Genomic DNA, 19,068 nt, shown 5'->3' on the forward strand with positions numbered 1-19,068 from the left:
TGAAGGACCAAATTTTAGATAATGTCATTCAAAAACATCTTACCTGCACTGGAAAATTTTGGATTATTGAATCAAAGATTGACAAGATGACAAGTTCTTAAAAGATTTTCTTTGTTTCAGTCTTTCTCCATGCGTTATACATCTGTCAAATTAAGCTTCCTAAATACTGCATACACTGTGTCAATCTTTTTCAGAAACCCTCACGTCTCTGCAGGGTCTATCAATACAATAAAGGCAGACTCAAGAGCTGCCTCAAAGTGACTCTCGGGTCAACTCAGGTTTGCTCCCAGACCTGGTCTCTGCTTCGGCCAAAACCGCCCACAAATCACAGCCAGCATTCTTACTGGACTTTCTTAGCTGGAATAATCGCTGTGTCTGACTCTACTCCTCACATTAAAAAACAAACAAACAAACAAACAAAATTCTTCAAAATCCAATATAAATCTTTCTGTTTCTATTAAGTGTTCTCTCATTTTTCCTGACTTTGGCTGTGGGTGATTTTTCCTCTGGACTAAAGAAAAAGCCCTTCATTATAAACCCATGCACATCTGCCAGTCATGCCATATGTGTAACTTCTTGGAGGACAGGGCGCGTGTCTTTCATTGTGGCTCTGTCTTTGTGTGCCCCCAGCATAAGTACTGCCCTGGTCTTGAAGCAGAATCTGAAGCTTGACTACTCAGGCACCTATACACTGCACACATCCTTCCTGGTTGACTATCAACCAAATACCTATTAATAATAGGGGTGAGCAATCTAATTTGGGAAATGAGCAAAGAAAAAAAATGATTTCTTAAAATTAAGTGGTCTACTTTTGAAAGTCTTAAGATACAGCTTTTATTTAAGGGATGTTTATATTTAAAGGACTTGTTACTTCATGACATATTTCCTTTATACATGGATCTAGAGCCAATTTAATGCAGTGTCTGGCCCAGATTTTAACACAGTGATTTTAAAGATTCTTTACCAATTTAGCGAATGGTGATATAGTGTTTGTTAATAACCAAGCAGTGTTCTAGACATATTAAAAGCTTAATTTCCTTTGCAAACTTGCGTGGCAGGCACTGTTATTATCCTTACTTTTCAAATGGTAAACCAAGGCATGCGCGCATGCTCAGTGGCTAAGTCATGTCTGATTCTTTGTGACTGCAGGGACTGTAGCCTGCTAGGCTCCTCTGTCCATGGGATTTTCCAGGCAAGAATACTGGAGTGGGTTGCCATTTCCTTCTCTAGGGGATCTTCCTGACCCAGGATCGAACCAGTCTTCTGAACTGGCAGGTGGATTCTTTACCACTGAGCCACCTGGAAAGCCCAAACCAAGGCACAGAGGGCTTAAATAAGTTACTAAAGGTCACACAGTCAGTCAGTGAAAGTCCCAGGTTTGGAACCAGTTACTCTGATTAGAGTCAATGTTATTAACCACTACACCTAAAGACCTTATTATTTGATTTTGTAAAAAATTTTCTTGAGGTCCATTTCAGAATTTTAATTATATACAGAATTTTAATTATATAAAGTGTACCCATGCTAAGTGTATAGTTTGAAGATTTTTAATAAATGTGTATTTTCATGTAACCACATCGATAGATTATTTGGTGGTTCTTCTATCAACCTCTCCCACCCTGTATTGCAGTCACAGGCAATGCTGATCTGCTTTTTGTCAATGCAGATTAGATTTGATTTTCCTAGAATTTTATATAATATAATCATACCTTACATACTCACAAGTGTCTGGCTTGTTTTGCACTGTGTAATGATTTTGAAGTTTATCCACATTGTTGTATGTATCAGCAGTTTATTCTTGTATTGCTGAGTAACATCTCATTGAATGGACCTACTACATTTTATTAACACATTCAACAACTGATGGATTTCCAATTTGGGTCTGTTGAGAATAAAAGTGCATTTATGTAAAAACTCTTGTGTGGGGTACAGATTTTTATTTAACTTGAGTAAATACCTAAGAGTGAAAAGTCCAGATCATATGGTAGATGCATTTTTAATCTATTGAATTTATTAACAGGTGTCAAACTATTTTCCAAACTGGTTGTATCATTTTATATTGTCACCAATGCTTAGGATTGTCAGTCTTTTTAATTTTAGCTCTTTGGGTAGGTAGGTAATGGTATCTCACTGGGGTTTGAGTTTGCATTTCAAGCTTATTAGCATTTACATATTTTCTTTTGTGATGTGTCTGGTGAGACCTTTTGGCAATTTGTTATTAGGATGGCTGACTTCTGATTATTGAGTTATGTGGAATCTTTAATATCCTGGGTCACAATCTCTGTCAGACACATATTTTGAGAAACAGCTGGCCTCTCCTGTATCTGAGGCTGTGAAACCCATGGATATAGAAAGTCAACTGCACTATGCTGTTTTATATAAGGGACTTGAGCATGATTAGGTTTTAGTATCACAGAGGTCCTAGAACCAATCTCCCTGGCAAATACTGAGGGACAACTATACTTACTTTCATTGTCAGGATTGCCTCATTATTTTTAAGATGGCTTTCAAAGAGCAAGATTTCAACTTAGATAAAGTGCAATTTATCAATGTTTTAATAATAATTTGTGCTTTCATGTCTAACCTATGAAATCTTTACCAACTTCAGAGTAAGAAAGATTTTCTCCAACTCTTTATTTAGAAATTCTATATTATTTGCTTTTACATTTAGGTCTATGGGCTGTCAACTTTTCTCTATGGTGTCAAAATTTGCTCCTTTCCATCTGGTTATTAAGTTCTTTCAGGATCATTTGTTAGAAAGACCATCTTGTCTCCACTGAAATATGTTGGAGTCCATTTGTGAATTGATGATTTTGTTCTTTATTACCCATGAAAATGAAGTAAAAGTGAAGTCACTCAGTCATGTCTGACTCTTTGAGACCCCATGGACTGCAGCCTACCAGGCTCCTCCGTCCATGGGATTTTCCAGGCAAGAGTACTAGAGTGGGTTGTCATTTTCTTCTCCATATTATCCATGAGTCTCTACTTATTAAACATAATTAGTAAACAACAATTTTTATTATTTTTATTTTATAGCAGGACTTGATACCAAGCAATGTGTCTTCCAAATTTGTCCTTTTTTTCTAAAAATAGAGCCTATCTGATAGACATTTGTTCCAAAGAAGATACACAGATGGCTCTGAGGCACATGAAAAAAAAAATGCTCAATATTGCTAATCATCAGATAAATGCAAATCAAAACCACAATGAGATATTACCTCACACTTGTCAAAATGGCTATCATGAAAAAGTCTACAAATAACAAATGTTGGTGAGGATATGGAGAAAAGGGTTTGGGACCTTCTTTACTTTAAGCCACATATGTCTGAAGCTCCCTGACCCATACTGAAGAGACTTGGTTCACAAATTAAAGATGCAGAGTCAAAAGATGGAAAGACCTGGGTCCTTGAAGACTTTAAAATGCTGACTTGATCCAACTATGTTGTTCATGAGACAAATTCTCAAACTACTTAAGCCCTTCTTAGCTGAGTTTTCTGTTTTCTTATCCAGTAAAACTGCAGTCATTAAAAAAAAATTACCTTAAATTGAAGTAAGTTTTGTAATTTAGTCACAAAGATAAAAAAAAAAAAGTTTCTGTAAAAAATCACCTCTTAACTGTTCCAGAGAGAGGAAGGGAAATGTACTAATGAAACTTGCATCACACTGAGGGTGTGATGAATTGTCCTTTTGCATTCTAGGCATATTGAAGAACTCAGGGTGGTAATCAAGAATTTAAACGTCCTGCCAAGTAGGCAATCCAGGAGACGCGCTGGCCAATTTTTCAGCAGGTTGCTTCACATTTTTTAACTTCATGCTGATCACACTTCTCCTTGTATTTGTCACTGCAGAATCAGCCGCCTCATTTTCAAAACACCCTTAGGATATGTTATAATTTCTATGATTTCAAATCATCCTGCATGTAGTTATATTTTAGCCTGGCAACACCCATGCAGAGGGCTCACTAATTACCCTGGAGAGGATGGGGAGCTGGGATGAGCAAGTCAAGGTGACTGCTGACAGGCATTTTCGGGGGCAGAGAATGTGTGAAAGAGTAAGTTTGGAGTTAGTTATTCTTCACAAGAAACAGGGCCAAGCAGAAGTCTGGTCAGTGAGAAGCCGCTGTAGCCTCCTAACTGGAATCTCTGCTTCTACCTTTGTCTTTGTGTGGTCTTTTCAACACAGCAGAGAGACCCTGCTAAACCAGAGACTTAATTGCCTTTCACCTCATTCAGAATAAAAGCGGAATTCCTGACGGAGGACACAGACCTTGCACAATCTGGCCTGCTACCTTCCTCCCCTCCATCCCCACCTCCACCCACTTGTCACCTCCCCAGAGGTCCTCTACCATCCTGTAGTCAGGCCTCAGGGCCTTCGCATTTGCTGAACTTTGCCTGGAGGTCCTTCTCCCAAATATTTTCTCAGCCAGTTCCCTCACCTCTTTTAAGTCTTCACTCAGGAAGTCTTTCCTCCTCCAAACTGATGCTTTCATCTTCCTTCATAGGCTTATATCTTTAACAAATTTTACTAATTTGTTAATTAATTTCATTTGCTAGTTTATATCAATAAAAGTGCAAGATATATGAGAGTGGGATTTTCATTTATTTTTGTTCATGGCTCTATTCACTCAAAAACTTAAGTGCTCAAAGTCAGCTAGATAAATGAAATGACTTGAAATCTTAAATCAACAGACAGACCCATGTCTGTGCCACAGGAAGAAGTTTCAATTTGAAATCGCACATTTCAGAGTGTGTTAAAAAGTATCTTCTTCTTCAACTTTGTTGTACCTGCTGGGTTGACTAATCTAAACATTATAGATTTCTATTTCTTAAAAAAAAAAAAGAAAAAAAACCTCTTTTTCATCTTCCTTTATATTTTAAAAATACAATGGCTAAAAATGGTTATTATCGTCCCATCCAGCCATTATAATCTCTCATTAAGAGCCTAGGAAGCCTGGTGGTACTGGTCACAGGACAATGTGTGTGTATAATGTCACTGAACTGTACACTTAAAAATTACTGTATATTTTACCACAATAAAAAAGTAAAAATAAATAGAAATTTTTTAAATGAAAGAATACAAACAAACATTAATAATGTTTGTCGGGGTTTCTTAATCTCAGCTCTATTAACATTTCAGGCCAAATAATTCTTCGTTGTGGGGAAGCTGTCCTGTGCACTGTACCATGTCTAGCAGCATCCCTGGCCTCTGCTCACTGGGCATAGTAACAGCTTCCTCCCCCAGGCTGTGACAACAGCAATGTCTCCAGTCATTGCCAAATGTTCACTTAATGGCAAAATAGCTCCTGGTTGAGAACCACGGATGAAAATAATTTTCATATGTCCCTATTTGAATAAAGGGTTATTTTTTGATATAACACACACAATAGAATGGAAATCATGGGGATCTCATGCTTACTTTATGGATCCCTTTAGAGAAGCATCATAATAACTGGTAGCAATATGTTACATTTGGAGATGTTAAGATAGTGTTTAAGAAGGTATCCCTGGCGTGTCAGCGGTAACGAATCCACCTACCATTGCAGGAGACAAGGGTTCAATCCCTGGGTTGGGAAGATCCCCTGGTGAGGGAAATGGCAACCCACTCCAGTATGCTTGCCTGGTGGGCAAGAGAAGCCTGATGGGCTACAGTCCATGGGGTCATAAAAGTCAGACATGACCCAGCGACTAATCTACCACCACCAAAAAATGGATAACTCCTTGTTTAATGGCCTGGAAATTTCACCCCTATGAAGTGACAGTGAATACAGAGAAATGTCTTTCAGTACAGGATCTGGGAAAAATAATCATAAGTGATAATATGCATTCCTCCACAATTTATACAGGTAAAATCAGATTAAAACAAATATTGCTTTACTTCATTGGATAAATGGGATCACAAAAGGGACGCAGGCAACCTGAAGTTTGTATATGGAAGGAAGACAGCTCCTTATTCATTTATTTCATTTGAAGAAGGTGTGTGTCAGGTATATGGAGAATTCAGCTATAGGGATAGACCAGAGGTGTGTAGGTGAATTTCTGATGCTTGTGCTTTTGAAAAAAAAAAATGGATTGATTGATTCAAAGCACTGCCTGTAGCGAAGGCTCTTTGTCCCCACCCAGCCCCTCCATGGAACATTTGTCCGTGTAGCCAGCAAAGTCTCTAAGATTCTAAGAGCTACTTTCCACAAAACAATGGTTTTGGGGGTTTAGGTTGATTCATGTAAATTTTAAGAGTTATATAAGTCACTTAGTAGCTATCTCTTAAATCGATTTGCAAGGAAGTTACTTCAGAACTATGGGAAACCGAAGGGAAGTATATTTTGCAACTACGTTTGGGGTCTGCAAACAGTAAGTGGAAAGGAAGTAAAAGAAGCAAGATAAAGAACAGAAAAGAACCGGTGAGCAGAGGACAATCTCCTTTTTGACCGTGCTTGGGTACATTTGCTTTATACTTAATAATTTCACGCAACACTTTCCTCTCATCTGTATCACAAATACTCATTTATGTGTTACTCAAATAATCCTAGGTATATTACCTTAACTTCTGTCCTCATTCGAAGAAAATGGAAATTCCAGAAAGAAAACCTCGGAGTTGGAGCCACGTGGATTAAGCCCCTAAATTCTTGAGTGTCAAAGAATGTCATTAAGTAGGTCACTAAATGCATCAAGGAAGCCAGAAAAAGAAAGAGCCCCCTAAAGGAAAGTGGCATTTAATTGGGAACTTTCAGACATCTGTCACTCTTTGTGACAAGCGCCAAAAAGTCCTTTGCACATTTAGTGACGCGCAGGTGGGACGGGACTGACCGCGGGAGTGACTGAAGCTGTGCAGAGGTTTGGGAGAGAGGGGGAAGGGCGTTGGGGGTGGGGTGGGGACAAACAAGGGCTTGGTTCTGAAGACTGTGGTTTTTCACCCTCAATAGCAACCACAAAAATCGCCCGGGGCCCAAATTGTAACCTAAGATACCCTCAACTGTCCATTTCAGGTCTGCTACTTGGTAAACTGGGGTATGCACCCACTGCAGAAGAGGTCCTGCGCAAAGTTTGCCGAAGGGATATTGCATCGGTCCCTGCTAAAAACGGAACAAGTCTTTCATTCTCCCCGCCTCTGGGTTCAAATCCGCGTGCTGGCGCAGGGGGTGGGGGCCGAGACGGCCCCCGGGAGAACCTCGCATTTAAGAAGAAGCTTCCCAATCAGCTCGCGAGGGAACGGCGCGCTCCCTCCTCCCCAGCCGCGTCTTCTCCCTGCCCGCTCCTCGCATCCCTCCCATTCTCCATTTCCCTTCCGTCCCCTCCCCGGCAGGGCGTGCGCCAGTCCGAGGCAGGATCGGGTTCCCCGCCCTCCAGTCCAAAAATCCCGCCAAGGGAGCCACAGAGCAGAGGAAAAGACGGAGTGGAGAGAGTAGAAGAAAGAGAGCAGGGAGTCACCGGGCGTGCGGGGGCGGAGAGCAGCGGCCGCCGCGAGCACCAGCGACTTGGGTACCTGGACTCAGGGCAGAAAAACCTCTCCCGGATCAACAAAGGCAGCCTGAGCGCGCACCGCTCTTTTGCGACTCCAAGTAAGTCGAAGCGAATGCGCGATTCCTTCAGAGGTGTCTCGGATCGACACCTTTCTGGGCGCCAGCGCGTGATACTGGTAAGAGTGGGAGAGAGGCTGCTGGTGTCTCTGCTCGTGGGGCTGCTTTCAACACTGAAGCTCTCCAGAGGCTTACTTAGGGGGAGTCAGGTCAGATAGTCAGGGACCCCTGGGTTTTGTAATGTTATGGGATGTGCATGTGGACTGGGTTCCCGGCTTCCAGCTGGATGGCGAACTTGCGGGGGCTTTGCCCTTTGTAGAACCTGAGCTAGTAGGTGTGTCTGTGGCTGGGTAGAGAAGAGAGAGAAAGTAAGGCAGCCTGAGCAAGCAGGCTCATTTTCCCATCCTTCCTCAGCTTCCCGGATGGCCCCAGGGCTTGCCAGCTGATGCGTTTCGGTTGGCATTTCTAGGTACCAAGTGGGAGCTTGTTCCTCCCAGTGCCAGCTACATTGCGCATCCCTCACAGAGCATCTGGGCACTCCTTGTCCTGCCTGCCAGCCCAGGAATGGTTCTAGAAATGGTTCTGTCCAAAGTTGAAAAGACACACCTTGCATCCCACTTCTCATTTGAATAATTTTAAGAATTGCCCTGTACCGAGACACTTGAACTTTTTATTTCCCCCACATAAAGCTAGGGTATATTGATTGCTAATTGGCTAGATTCCTAGTTTTTGAGTTGATGTGTCTAATAAGTTAAAATATTTTAAAAGAGAGGAATGTATTCCACTGCTTCCCTTCTCTACTTAATACATAAAACAAAACTTCCTTTCTCTTCAACTCACACACACACACACATGCAAACACCCTTTTTTCTTTAACATAACACTACACTGAGTTTACTTATACTTTTGTTAACTTACCCCTCCCTCTGTTAACAGCTGCTTTGTAAGTTTGCGGGATACACTGAAAAACTAGGAGTGGCATATGGGGGGAGGGGTGGCAATGACTGGGGAGAAGGAACAATTTGAGAAAAATTAAATTCCAGTCTTTTTGGCATTTGACATCTTTCATCTTGAGGGTTATTTAGGCATTTTGCTTTAACAGCTTGAGAGAGGTGATATGTGTGTGTGTGTGTGTGTGTGTGTGTGTATGTGTTGGAGGAAAGGGCCTGGGAGGAGGTCCAGGAACTATCAAGAAAGCTTTTAAACTAAAAACATAATGAAGCAATTTCATGATTTCAGGCAAATGTGGAGTTGATGAAACAGTAAAGCCCATTTTAGCCTCTTGAGCATCTGGGGATAAACGGATATTTGAAATATTGGAAGGTAATGGGAGTGAGACAAAAGAGGTGTCTCTCAGCATAGAAAATAAAGCTTCTATTTTTCCATCTTCTTTGTGGTTTTATTTTTAAATAAATTAGGCATTCTAAAGACCAAATCATTAAGAAAATTTATAGTCCAGTTAAATTCAAAGGCAATTAAGTGGATATTTTCTTTTTTTCCTTCCTTTGGGACATGAGTTATTTCAGAGGAGCAACATTTGTACTTTCTCATTTAAATTAGAGGATGGCTTTTAAACAATTATTTCATTAAAAAAAAAACCCTATTATTTTGTGCTTTAAGAAACTTTGGTGCTTTGAATTCTCTAATTGTACTTTAAATCGATATAAGTTGTTCTTCCTCCTCTTCCCAGGCCTCTTTTAGGACATTTTTTTCTCATGTAGTGAAAAGCCTCTGTAAGGAACACCCACCTGAAGCCATACTTAACGCCTTAGCTGCTGTGTTCCTGCTGTGTGCATTTCGGTACAAGTGTATTGTATTTTCAAAGCTAGAGCTGTGAAAGAAAAGAAACTCAGTTAATATGTGACTTTTTATTATCTGACTTTTCAATGGGGTCTTATATAGAATGAGAATAGTAACATTTAAAAATATTTAGAGTATATTATATTTATAACACAATTCTGTGGATTTCTAGACTTCTTTTCATGATATTGGGAATAATACATTTACCAATTTATTGAAAATTTCCATGTATACCTTAATCTTCACATATAGCAATATGTCACAGAACCCACGTTTTTAAATGAACATTTTTGATGTTTTTACTCTAGAAAACCTTGTGGCCTGGTTTGGATTTTCACAGAACCTGATCACTGGAAATAACTTGAGAGAAATAAGATCCTTAAATATTTTAATTGCTTTTATCAATAAAGTCAATCTTAGAAATTAAATATTTTGAGTTTAAATATTTTTTTCCTTTTGAAGATACTCTTGCTTTCACATTTAAATGACATTCTCATGTGCATTCTGATCATATTCTTATTTGCCATGTGGTATTTTATTACTATTCAAAATTTTCTCAGGAGACTGAGTTTGGTTGGCTTGTTCAAAATGGTGTATGAGTTAATTGCGGATTCAGGGCCAGTAGTCCGAATTCTGATTATGAATCCCAGTTCTCCAAATACACTTTTTAATATGATGACATAGTAAAAGGGAACTGTCCTTGACTCCCTCCTAAGGTAATGCCCAAACCAAGACCACCCAGGGTGATCAAGGGGCAAGCTGAGTGCAGGCCAGTCCTGTTGAAGAGATGCTCACCTTTAAGCATCTGGTGAGTCACATGTCTGCAGTTGCCCTTGTTCCCTTAGTTGGATGCTGAGTGGAGCCTCTCTAAGGGTGAGTGATGTTGTCTCTTTTGGCTGCAGTTCTAATGAATAATCAGAGAGCTTTTGTTTCCTCTTGACTCAGTTCCATGTCACATATGGGGTAAAATAATATTCAGATATGGAGCTTCTCTCTATGAGCTGGACCTGCTTTTTCCCATCGAGTCAATTGGCTTGAGTGGAATTTGGGCCACAGCCTTGTGTTGGAAAGCTGTTCTCCATGCTTGATGTTTATGTCCATTTCAAGTTTCCATCCACTGGGCCATGTTTCCATGCACTTCTTGCCAATCTTTTATGTGGCATAGTTTTCCAGGTGTCATACGACCTTTCTAGATTGTCAAACATAGCAAGCCCTTTGTTCCTCCCTATTTTAGTATTTGTAAATGACAAGTTAAGACTTCTGTGGTTTAGAGGGCTAACTATAATGTAATGTTATCAGAGGGCATTATAATTATGGTAACATTGCAGATTTGATTATGTAGATCACACTCACCACAAATTCCTATCTCTTTTAAGTAGGCAGGGAATACAGTGAATGGCATGCTCAAGGTATTTTGAGAAATAATTAAATTTCTTCTACACCGCTTTATTTTGGAGTCAGTTCTTTGTAGTAGATTTAGATAAAGTGACATTTCGAATAAAAACATCATCATAATGAGTTTCCTAAAACCAGAATTCTTAAGATTCTTAAAGTTCATAGTTAGTTAAAAGATCTATTGTTATATATTAATCTTGAATGAAGTAAGTCAATAGTAACTGACACTTGGGCTCTTAAGTCTAAGAATTGTGCTGAATGAGAACCAAAAGCATCATTTTAAGGCACATATTTCACTGAAGGACAGTCATCTCATATCTTGGTATGAAAAGTGGAAGAAGTGGGAGGAAAAGCTGAGAGAGAGACAGCAAGTCCTCACACTTCAGTGTGGAATTTGGGTGAAACTGAATCAGTCTGAAATTAAAGCCTCCAAGAGTGGGTTTTCCCAGGCAAACCCTCCCTCTAGGTGGTGCTCTAATTCTCCCTCCTCTTGTCTTCTCAGCCTCTCTGTCACCCCTGCCCAAGACTTCAGTTCCTCCTTTCCCAGCAGTGTTATCATTGGAAAAGCACATCATTTACCTCTGAGGATTACTCACTTTTACCACCAGCTCCACTCCACCCAGCCCATTCACCCCTTGAAGGCAGGGACACTCATTCATCCCTAGAACCCTAGAATATCTAGAATGGAACCATTGAAATGCCTGATAAATGTCTGATGAATGAGTGAAAAAGTAAGCTAATGACTCTGAATACCATTCTCTCTGCTCTTCCTCATGCTCCAATGACCTTGACTGTCTTCCGTACTCGATCCCTGTAAACGTCACCTGGTACCAATTTCCTGTTTAAAACCAAGTACCCCATTCTCATCCTTGAACCTCTAGAAGAAGCTCTCCTCTCTTCCTCTCACCTCCATCATTGCAAACGTATAGATCTGCCAATTCTGTGGAGTGTCTTCCTTCTCACACTGCACCTTGTTCATTTTAAGGCCTTTGACCTTGCATGGCTCTGACTCACTTCCATAATGAAGACAGAAACCTTACCTCCTCTTTAACAAACTGTATTATTTGAAGCCTTAAGACTGAACACTTGGAACATTATTTTCATCATAACTTCAGTGTGGCTATAAGCTTTTGCTTTTCAGAACTAGTAACATGTATTTTCTCATCATATTTTCATAACAATTCTACCTAGGTAGGCTGAGCAGGACTTTTTTTTTAGTTGATAAGGATACAAGTTTAAAGAGGTTAAGATGACCCCATACAAGAATCTTGGAGTTCTTATAAGATCTTAAAATTCCTAGTTTGGATATTTTTCCTCCTCTATAATATAATGCCGTCTCTTCCTTTGGCTAGTTAATTTTCTCTCTGTTGCCTCTCACATCAAACCTAATCTCTAGTGTCTATGCAGTGAATGGCCAGATCACCCAGGGTAGTGATTTCCGATCCTCAGTGTTTATCAGAATGACTAGAGTCACGTTTTAGCATCCAGATGCCTGGGGCCCATCTCCAGAGATTCTGATTTGAGAGGTGGAGTCAAAGAACCCGGTCGTGTGACAGGCCACCTGAATGCCGGTGATGTGTTAGAAACATCAACTGTAACGCTCCATTATTTGAGCTCTAAGATGAAAGAACTGAAGGTGGATCACAGCTACACTTCTTACTAGCTGTGTGACCATTAGCAAATATTGTGATCTTTCTTGCTTCAATTTCCTTATTCCTAAGATGAGGCAATGATACTTATCTCCTAGGACTGACATGAATATTAATCTAGAAAATGAGTGTGAAGGACTGAACCCAGAGTCTGACTGCGAGAGAGTATTTGATGAGATAATGGAAATGCTGATTATGGGGGTGCATCCCTCCCCATGAAAGCCCACCCTTGCTCTTTCTGCCTTCCCCTCTTCGACTGCTTTTATGTCTCATGTCCAGCTGGCACGAGACACAAACAGACAAACAGAAACCTATGTGTCTCACAAAGGTGAGACTTTCTGCTTCTTGCAATGCTCCTGCCTTCTGTACTCTCAAATTATTCTAAATGCGGATCCAAAACCCCTTCTGAAAAGAAACACATGGGGCATGTGATCATGCTCCAGGCCCCAGGGAATCCGACACGTGAGGTCCCCAAATCAGGCTGTTGACCTTGGCCTTTCCTTTAGTGTCTGTGTGCTCCTGCTCAGCTGGGTCCAAGTCTTTGCAACCCCATGGACTGTAACCCACCAGGCTCCTCTGTCCATGGAACTTTCCAGGCAAGGATACTGGAGTGGGTTGCTGTTTCCTACTCCAGGGGATCTTCCCAACCCAGGGATCAAACCCAAGTCTCTTGCATCTCCTGCATTTGTCTGCTGATTCTTTACCATTGCACCACTTGGAAGCCCGCCTTAGTGTGCAGGAGAGCATTGTGCACACTGGACACTTCTTATCCAAGGTGCGGGCACTTCATTGCTGGCATTGTGATGCCCACAGCCATGTCCTCCCTGGCCCTGCTGCCCTCGTGGAGCTGCCAGCTCGGAGGAAGGAGTCCAGGTTTGAATCGCGAGCCTGCATTTATCTCACTGCAGTTCTGCCTGGTGCTGAGTACGTCCTGTAGGTCCTGGAACCTTAGGTTTCCTAGCTGTAAGATGGCGATGACGATGATGGTGGTGATATATGCTTTGCCTTCCTCGTGGGCTGGTGGTAAAGGGCAGTTGTGTCCATGCAACGTTTATAAACTGTAAACTGTTATTTGAAATATGACTTCTATTAATAAAATCAATAGGGCCAGTTCTGTTTCTTTCCTCAATTCTGCTGCTCATCATGATCATTTTCTCAGGACCTAGAGGCTGCCTAAGACGTCAGAAGGTAAGTTTGATCAGATGAAGTGAGTAGGAGGTGAGATGTGTGACAGGCAGGTGTGAAGAAGAGGAAATTTGAGTCAGAGTGAAAGAAAGGAGAGAAAAGACAACTCTAAAAAAGGTTAAACTAAAATGGCTATGAATTTTTTTTTTTTGAATTGTTTTACTAAATATTATGTTAGAGTGCTTCCTCAGAGTTGTACAAGATGCATACCAAAAATTCCCATCAGTTATTCTCAGTAAATTTAGGTTTTTATGGTGGATTAGCAGCCCTTTGTTTATACTATTGATGTGCTCCTCACACTTTTATTTGCATATCAGTCACCTAGAGATCTTGTTAAAATGCAGATTCTGGTCCAGTAGGCCCCTGGCTGACTCTCAGAGGCTGCCTTTCCAACAGACACCCTGGTGATAGCAGCTGCTGGCCTGGGGACCTCATGTTGAGTGACCAGCCAATAGTGTTTAGTTCCATAACCTTGGAAGACTAGGAGAGGAATCAGAACTCTCTAATCATGATGTCCATAGCTTAGTACACACACTGAGGGTCACTGGCAGTAACATGTCCTTCTAGTGCAAAAGCTGATCACGCCTGTATCTTCGTGTCCAAATAATATTTATAGTGTTGGATCATTTGCAAAGGAAATTGAGAGTCACCATCCGAATTGCCGTTGACTTGACTGAAGCCCCTTAGGAATACAAGGCCCTTTGTCAGATGTGATTTCAGGCTTCTTACGGGTACTCTGCTGGAGCTTTTCCCTGAGAGGGTGTAAGTGAGCCAAATACTGCCATTTTCATTTACCTTAGAAGCTGGCGAAGAAGTGTTTAGGAAATTCCATTCTTAGTATGAGAAGGATGTAATGTAACAGGCTTTCTGCATCCTACAGTATTCTCTTCTTGAAGGTTTGAACATCGTTTCTCTCTTGGAGGTCCCCTTCCATATCATAAGGGAAGTAGAGCAGGGAGCATCCATCTGTGTGGCTTCCCAGGAGACACTGGGCTGCCCAGGGAAGGAGCCAAAGATTTTTGTCTCAGAGTCCAGATTTAATCAGTAAGGAACATGTCTCAGTCCCAATTTTAGCTAACAGAGAAACTCTTTTTCACTCAGGATAAAATGAATGGAGACCATATAAAACTTTAAAATAATGTTTTCGTAATGGCCTTCCTCATTTGAGAATAATACGGCGTCTTCTAACCTGGCTGAGGGATTATTGCTCTCGACAGCAGAGAATCACCTCTAAAGTTTTAGTGTATAGTGGCTTTCGTTTCTGAGCATTAGAACATCAGAAGGCTTCCACTGGGCATCTGCCAACCGGCCAGATGGACACTTAACAGTGTCCATGTTAAGCCAGGAGTTGGATCTTTGGCTTAAAAAAATTATCCTGCTGCTTTGGAGAATCTTATGTGAGGGCCAATTTAGTTCTTCAAAAATTTTTTTTCTATAAAAAAATGTTGCCTTCTGTGTACTATGTATTTCTTTAAATATGAGCTATGGTCCAAGATGATCAAATGAGGAAGTCTGAAGCTGCTATGTGAAAGAAAGCAGAAAGTTTATTAAGTTATTTTAACTGTTGGAGGTACTTACATTTTGAAACAATAATATAAAGCCTTTCTTCCCATCCTCTTTTAATTACAATATATGTTTAACTATTCAATTCAAGGCCTCTGGCAAAATTCAGAACCTTAAATTCAGCTCAGTGCAATTCAAACTTGTAAAAAGATTGATTAATTTTAATGATGTGAAACATAATGTGTTTTTTTATTACTATGTTTGCTATTAGGAAAACACAAATATACACCTGAAGAAACACACTATTTTTTCTCATTCTGGAATAATGTGTCCAAGCTACAGGATTTTCAGATCTTTAAAGTTATAAAGAAGGAAAAATATGACTTATAATTATGCTCAAAATAGGCACCACTATTAACACTCTGATACACTTTTAGAGTTTTCCTTATTTAAGTTTTGAAAATAGTTGTGCAAATAATAGTCCTGCTTTTTAGGTCAACATTGTAATCAAAATATGCTATATTTTTATAGTTTTATACACATTACCATGCACATTTGTTTCTACTAAGTGGTCCAGTTTAAGACGGAAATTCAATTTATTTAGCTTGACATCAGTAAATTTGAATCATAAAAAGCTTAGTAAATTAATATCATGGACTCTCATTAAAAAGTTGGAAATAGAAGAATGCTAACAAACAACCGTCATCCAATGAAGCAAACAAAAAATCTTTCTCCCAGCAAAGATGGATATTTAGATGGGAACAAATAATCCTGTGGACCTTAGTGTGTGCCAGTTAAAGGTCAAGCTGGGTAAACATTATCTTTCATTCTTAACCTTGAGGACCCTTCAGATACTATCCAGGGGTAAATGTCTCCCCAGGGAAGCCACAGCTGCCTGATCCCACCCAGGTTCAATCTCAACCCCTTAGCAGGTCCCAGGAGCCTGAGGAACTTCTGAGCTGCTCTGGGCTAAGATGAGTGGGCCTGATGCACTGCAGGCGGTAAGCTTACAGGGGCAGCTGACCTCTCTAAGGCATGTCCCCCCAGGGCTTGGCACTCTTCGGGGAGTATTTATTTGCTCTGTTATTATTTGGAATGACTAGTGTACAGATTGGCTCTAGTTTAAAGTGAGTCAGATCACACTTGGGTTTGTCAACCACACTCTTGTTTGTAGAGAAGGGGGCAAAAGTTAAATGCTTTTATTGTTTGTGCCAGTATTGGGATTCCCACCAACTTGAGTCTGAAATAATTTCTAGCCTTTGAAAACAGCAGTTTGGGTCTGACGGTTAGGGATCACAGAGTTTGCCCTCTGATATATGGTATCGGGGGATTGGAAGGTGTACTTCAAGGCTGTCATAAATGAACTCGGATTGGAGAAACAGATCAAAAACAATTTAGCAGGAATAAGCAGGTAGAGGTGGATTTCTACCAACTTCTCTCTAACTCAATCCATATTTCCTAAAGGCAAGATAACTATGGGTTTCTAATATCTCATCCAGTGATTTCTCTTGCAAGAGGTTAAAATGAGAGCATTTAACTTCAAAGGCAGCGGAACCAAGAATGCAAAAGAAGTAGAAGTGGACTTGAACTGAGATCTTAGGGAAAACATCCAACAGTCTGATAGAAGCCTGATGCTTGGGAGCTTCAGATCTTACAGAGAACACTAGGAAGGGGTGAAAGTTAAATGCTTTTATTGCCTATGCCAGTATTGGGGTTCCCACCAACCCTTTCCTCCATTCTGCCTGAACTCTCTTTGGGTCCTTTGGGCTCAGTTGACCCTGGTGGGGTTCGTTAGGAGATTTCTCCCCAGTGGATTTGTCTTGTTTGCTTTCTAAATCTCCTAAGCTCTGCATGTCTCTTGGTATAATAATGCCACAAAGTCATTCTAGGACAGGAGCAAGCCTGTCCCCTCCTTATTTCTCTCAGAGGAAGTATTTGCAGACAAAACAGTATCAGTTGTTCAAGTGAAGAGCTCCTGCCTTAAATAGGACATGAGCAATCTTGGATGCTGGGCTGTGAGCTAGACAAGCTGGTTGCTGGAGTCAACTTGTCCATAAGGCTTCTACCCTCTACCCATTGCTTCCATTCATATCTTCCCCACTCTTGTAGGGGGATCATGAAAGGAGATCAAGGAACAGACCCAGAGGCTCCCTTTCATGGGCACAATAGCATCCCTTCCGGTCCAGTTAGTTTCCTGGATTAGTTTTCTACTCTTGACTTCTACTCAACCAGCTCTAATATGTAATGTTAAGTATCTTTGTTGAAATCAGAAAAAAAAAAAAGTTTAGACTTGGGCCTCTGTATTTAAAAAACTACGTATTGTTTCCTGTCTTCTTCTCATCTCAATCTGACCACTTCCTTACCTAATTTCCAAGTCCATATCAAGGTATGGCCACATTTATCATCATCTTTTGGAACTTGAGCAACTATTGAAAATAAGTACAGAACACAGGAAGGTGTGACCACTCTCCTTAAGGTGATTTTAATGTTTCTTCGGTGAGGAAGATCAGCCTAAAGTATTTGTATCTACTGTATATTTGTATTTACTATGACTCATAATGCTGCAGTGAGATCTCAGTTCCTGATAGGAGGCTAGGAACCTCTGAATTTTAAGAGGTGAGAAATGTAAGGGTTGAGTGCAGGACAGTTAGGAAAGCCTTAAGGAGCAAGTAAAAAAAATTCCCCCAGAAGGTGAAAATGGAGAAACTACGGGTCTGTGGCTTATCGAACTAATTTGACTTTTACTGAAATAAGGATTTGGAAATACCCAATGAGGAGTGCCATGTGCAATTGAGGAGCACTTAAGATACATACTAGAAAAGATAAGACATGAAAATATTGAGTAGTGTTTCCTGAAGTAAATCTACAGATCTTATAGATTCCTCGAGATGGCATCTAGCTGATTTTATTTCCATTTGTCGGTCTCTATATGAAGGTGCTTCAATTATTAAATCATTTGGATTGTCTACCCTTGGTATTTAAAGGAAGTCACTGTGTTGGTTCTAAGTTTCAGTGGCCCTGCGTCTTCTTGCCGGACCTCTTTGTTCTATCCTGTACCTCTGGACAGTTGCTTCTAGTTCTTTCACTTTCAGTCAGTTCAGTTCAGTCGCTCAGTCGTGTCCGACTCTTTGCGACTCCATGAATTGCAGCACGCCAGGCCTCTCTGTCCATCACCAACTCCCAGAGTTCACTCAGACTCACATCCATCGAATCAGTGATGCCATCCAGCCATCTCATCCTCTGTCGTCCCCTTCTCCTCCTGCCCTCAATCCCTCCCAGCATCAGAGTCTTTTCCAACGAGTCAACTCTTCACATGAGGTGGCCAAAGTATTGGAGTTTCAGCTTTAGCATCAGTCCTTCCAGTGAACACCCAGGACTGATCTCCTTTAGAATGGACCGGTTGGATCTCCTTGCAGTCCAAGGGACTCTCAAGAATCTTCTCCAGCACTACAGTTCAAAAGCATCAATTCTTCCACTACCCAAATAGCAAATGGCAAATTGAGTAGTAGGTACTCAATTCATGTTTATCATTGCATAGAATTAAGACAACCTTTCACACAGGGAAGTTTGGAGCTTCCCTGGTGGCTCAGACAGTAAAGTGTCTGCCTGCAATGTGGGAGACCCAGTTTCGATCCCTGGGTCAGGAGGATTCCTTGGAGAAGGAAATGGCAACCCACTCCAGTATTCTTACCTGGAAAATCCCATGGACAGAGGAACCTGGTAGGCTACAGTCCATGGGGTCACAAAAGAGTCAGACAGGACTTCACTTTCTTTCACATAGTTTCTACTCACTTTCCTCGCTCTCCTGCACTCCCTTCACCGACCCCGGTGACATTTAATACTAACTGGCTGCCTTGACCAAAAATTGTGACATGAGCAATCACTTTCTTTGACCTCTCTAGCTTTTCTACTCCATCTTTCATACTTAGGGATGTTTTCATAATCATTGTGCAGGCACTCAGAGTCCCACGCCTGTTGTGGTATGAAGATAGCTGTATCCAGGCTTCATGCTGGCCTTGGGCA

The 19,068-nt window shown here is 40.9% G+C and overlaps 1 protein-coding gene across 5 annotated transcripts in view; it reads left to right on the forward strand.

Annotated features, from left to right (window-relative positions):
* Positions 1–19,068, forward strand: part of PTN (pleiotrophin) — a 152,908-nt gene that overhangs the window by 36,004 nt on the left and 97,836 nt on the right. For 2 of the 5 annotated variants that reach the window (XM_086395409.1, XM_086395410.1), the window contains exon 1: positions 7,375–7,632. The exons of 1 other annotated variant lie outside the window; for it this stretch is intronic. The gene's annotated coding sequence lies outside the window, so the exon portion shown is untranslated. Of the gene's footprint in view, positions 1–7,374; positions 7,633–19,068 lie in introns of those variants that run through there. 2 more of the 5 variants (XM_086395405.1, XM_086395406.1) reach the window with 1 other exon arrangement.

Source organism: Bos grunniens, chromosome 4, assembly GCF_055505025.1.
Source record: "Bos grunniens cultivar Pamir isolate PY7600 chromosome 4, Bosgru_T2T1.0, whole genome shotgun sequence".
Taxonomy (NCBI): Eukaryota; Metazoa; Chordata; class Mammalia; order Artiodactyla; family Bovidae; genus Bos; species Bos grunniens.